The sequence below is a fragment of the Daktulosphaira vitifoliae genome, unplaced genomic scaffold (assembly GCF_025091365.1).
Source record: "Daktulosphaira vitifoliae isolate Bord-2020 unplaced genomic scaffold, ASM2509136v1 Scaffold_5, whole genome shotgun sequence".
NCBI lineage: Eukaryota > Metazoa > Arthropoda > Insecta > Hemiptera > Phylloxeridae > Daktulosphaira > Daktulosphaira vitifoliae.
The window spans coordinates 4,886,724-4,891,590 of NW_026099576.1; positions in this window are offsets into that span (position 1 = coordinate 4,886,724).

Sequence of the window (4,867 nt, forward strand, 5' to 3'; positions counted from 1 at the left end):
CTACTCATATTTCAAGCATATGTATAACAAATTGTGACCTACAGCCTTTGTACTGTAGTACGATGATAAAACTGATTGAAACCAATATTTTACTAAATCTAAAAATCCAAATTTTTTATACTAAGTGCCATTTGCATTAATTTGTTTTTTTATATTGCGTGGTAAATTTGTTGTAATTTTAGTTCGTTATTCTTTTATGTAAATATTCATGCTTGCCACTAATCTGTGGAAAGTCAGGGAATTTTTGTGATTATTATTATATTAAAAAGAAACATATACGTCTATCTTATATTTCACCTAGTAATCGTATTAAAGGAAAACATTTTTTTTTTTTTATTTATATAATAAGAAATAATTGTTTGGTTTTTTGTGTGAAAATCGTACTTGGTGTACAGATGTCATTGCTTTCAAAAAATAGGATTGTTCATCTTTCCCCTATATATTCTGAAATCTTCATTTTCTAAATTAACTATACTAATAATAATAATGATGATTTAGTCAATCCTCTTCATAAAGTATGTATATCTACGATCTATATCGCCATTTGGACAATTTGAATAAAATGTTTAGGAAATCTAACTTAATTTCTCCCGCCTTAAAAATATTGCTATATAAATTGACATGTAATTTTTATCTTTTGTATGAGACCTAAGCATCCCTTAACCCCCTAAAATTGAGCCTATGCGTATCAAAATTATTTAAAAATTGTTTGGGAAAACATGGAAAAGACAGGAATTAAAAAATTTATTTTTCAACAACTTAAAAATATATAATTGATGAATTAAGAAAAATACACAATTTTTACTTAAATTGTATATAAAATATTTCTGTTATATGTAGCAAATATGATTTTATAAGTATGATTTTTATTCACACAGCATTCGGTCATAATATAATATAACAGAATACTGTAAGCACAATAATGATTTCAATTTCAATAGATGCTTAGTTCATTTGATTTTTAACGAACCTAACTATCGTTTACATGTACATGTAAGTAGGTAATTACTTAAAGGATAGTTGTAAACAATGTACTTTATCTGTAAATTATAATTTTTTTTATTTACAATGCATTGTATAATTGTATAGTTTTTGCTTCGGTAAATTAATTATAAATTATTTCTGGTATAACTAATACATTAATGATGTGTTTAACGATTCATAAAAACATTTGCAAACATACAGATAAAATATGTTTTTGAAAATGTATTAGGTAACAAGATGGTAGTTTATTGCTTAGAAATCATCATGGTATGGATAATTATTAAACTAATTACTAATTATAAGTAGTGTTTCGGTTAAATAATAAAAAGTAATGTATTTTTTTTTTAAATAATTTTTTATTTAAATGACTGAATGTTTTTCTGGAAACTTATTCAATGTTATGCATACACAATAAGTAGTATTTTTATTTTATTATACTCAGAAAACCAGCTAAACACTGTAACTTAACAAATCAACAGCTTAACAATTAATAAAATTTGTGATAAAATTATAAGCGTTTTCTTAAATATATTAAATATAAATTAATAATTCATTAATTAAATTAAATTTTATTCATAATATTTCTTAAACTTCACTAAATATATAAATTATTAAATCATAACAAAATAGTTTATTAATATTCCGAACGGAACGAGGAAATGTTTTTTTTATGGACTCAGGACAACCACATTCTATTATTCCAATCCTGGTTTTTATGTATAATTTCTGATGTTATTATTTCAATGTAATTTGAATAAAATTAAAATAATTTGTAATAACACATTAGTCTTATACTCCTTTTTGACCTACACCTCTGGTTAAAGTGTTAAGTTACTTTTGATAAAAATAATATTGTAGTAAAATAGTATTATTATTGTACATATAGAATAAATTAATTCTCAGGAAAATAGTCACAAAACTGATAATCATTCTAAAATTTAAGCAAAAGGAGATACCTTTGAAAATATAATAAATGTAAATACACTTGAAAAGCATACAAAAAGTCGCCAAAATTTTGCTATTTATATACTAATTTTATTTAAAACAGATAATGAGAAGTTCATAGTAATACTGAAGAAAGAAGATTATTTTGATAGTGTATCAAAAATGATTTAAGATCCCTTTAAAGAAATTAAAAAGAATCCATTAATTAAAATGATAAGGGAGGCTACAAACGTTATCAATACTTAAAAATTAATAATTGAAGAAAAGTTCAGGTTTTTTATTAAAATTTCAAACCTAAACGATATGCTTTGTTGAAAATACATAAGCCGGGAAATAATATGATACCTATTGTTTCGAATATTAATGCTCCAACTTAAATTTTAACCCTTAGTAAGGGTATTTTCATCTATTCAAAAATTCAATAGCTTTTCAATTAAAAATAATATTGACTTAGTATAAAAATTACCTGGTTATATTATTTAAAATAATGATAGGTTAATTTTTTTGACGTAGTAGCGTTATTTCAGAGTATTCCATAAATATAACAATTCGATTTCTTAAAGACTGGCTAAAGGAACGAAATATAGAACAAGATAAAATAAATGAGTTTAATAATTTAACAAAGTCAAAATGTTTTTCAGTTTTAAAATAAATTTTATAAGCAAACTGAGAGCACAGCAATTGGAAATCCGCTATCACCATTTTTAGCAGAACTTTTCATGAGTAAGTTCGAATCAAATTTAAAACATTCTAAAAATTTGGGTAAGGTATGTAGACAATATTCATACAATATTTAAATTCTTTTTAACCGTCGAATTAATTCACACATGAACAAGAAGTAGAGGGAAAATTGCTTTTTTTGGATTTATTAGTTAAAAGATTAAACACACACTCGTTCAGGTACATTCGGAACAATTCGAACCACAGCTGGCAACACAAAATGGCAGCTTTTAATAGTATGGTTTACAGTATTCTGATAAATAAAATAGATTTTGATAAAGAACTGATGGCTATAAGAGAAATAAATAGATTTAATGGGTATAATGAAAATGTAACTTTAAAATTAGTCCGAACGCATAAGTGGAATAAGCAAAAGAAGAGCAGCTAGTACACTCATAAGCGTGAATGAACAAAAACTAATTTGATCATCCATTTTATATTATATAAAATAAACTAGTTAGAATTTTTAAGTATTTTAATATTACTTTAGTAACATCTAAAGGTAATAATTCAAGTTATTATTAGGTAACCCTAAAGATAAAATAGAAGAAAGGGAGAAATCGGACATTTATAAAATACAACGTGAAAGTTATAATGAATGTTATGTAGGACAAACAAAAAGAAATATAGGGGTCAGGTTTAAAGAACACTTAAAAACATTAAAAATCAAAAAGTTTATAAATCTCCAGTGGCTGAATATTTATCGACACATAATCACTCTATTAAAACCATAAAACTAATTAAAATATTAATAATTACAAAAAACTTAATATTAGGGAGGCAATAGAAATGTTTAAAAATAAAAACAATTTAATTAGTGGGATCTTGACCAACTGAATTCATTATTAAACTTGTATAAACTGGCAAACTGTGATAATATTACTTAGTGATGACGTCACTAGGTGATAAGGTCACTAGGGGTATATAAGGGAGTTTTTTTTAGTTGGGGTGTCAGTATGTGCTTAGCATTGGTAATTGTAACATTGTTTCCGAAATACGTATACTTCACTTTTCAGTAATTTTTTTGTGGCTTTCGAGTTAAAAATTTTAAATACTTTTTAGTTTTAAATTCAAATTAATTTTGCTATTTATTTATTTTATGAAACATATTTTTTAAACTATTTATCATTTAAAATCAATCAAATTTTTCCAAAACTTTTGGTTATTTATTAATCATATCTAGTAGAGAATATTTACAAATTAGTTTTAGACTAATTTGTGCTTATTTAAGATGAAGTTTTTTTTTTATTATCTTAAAAAAAATTATTCAAGTTTAATTTAACATTAAAAGAAATACGTCGTCGCTGTTTATACGATAAATATTAAATACAATATAGATACATTTAAGTAAGTCAACAGTTATTATATAATACATTGTAATGCAATTATTTACACGACCATGTGAAAAATTCGATAACTTTTAAAATCTTTATGCGAAATTCGGGCAATTTTAAAAATCTGTCGTAGATTGTATTGATTATTTAAGTGTGTTTAAAGTCTAATTGTGTATAATTGTAATTACTTTGAATTTTACTTGCGTACATCAGTTTTTTCCGCGAGAGTTGATAGTGCATATGCATACAGCATTTCAAAACAATAATAGGTAATAGCACAAAAAGCAAACTGCTAATTTGTATAACAAATACGAGACGTTTATGATGACCTTCCCACATAAAGATACACTTTACGGGCTACACTTATATTACGGTCCTTGCTGTTCAGTAGAAATTGTGCAACGACAGTTGCGAATTATTATATTAACAAAAATTCCATAAAGAAGAATACAAAGAAAGGTCATGTCATATTATATTATATCCTGTAGGAGTTTTTTTTAGCTCAAGACTACCGGTTTAAAGACTCAAGGTTTCATATATTTTTGTGCCTTTAAAAACATTTCACATTTATATAAAATTGAGGATAGGTTGTTGGATAATGTGACACATTTAACAGGTTAAGTTGAAAAACCTTAGCTTAAAGTATTTACTATAAATGTATTTTCTAATTAAAAAAATTAGAAAATTAGAGAGAGTTACTTTTTGTCCTCTAAAGAAATTTTGGATATGTTATATAATTTTTAACTGTTTTACCGAGTAATATAAAAGAATTGGAGAGTAAACTTATCTGAAAGGGGAAAACGACCTAATAATCCATTCTTAGGTATGCTCCTGGATAATTATTTGTTTATTTTTTTTATAACTGAGTTAATTCAACCAATTTA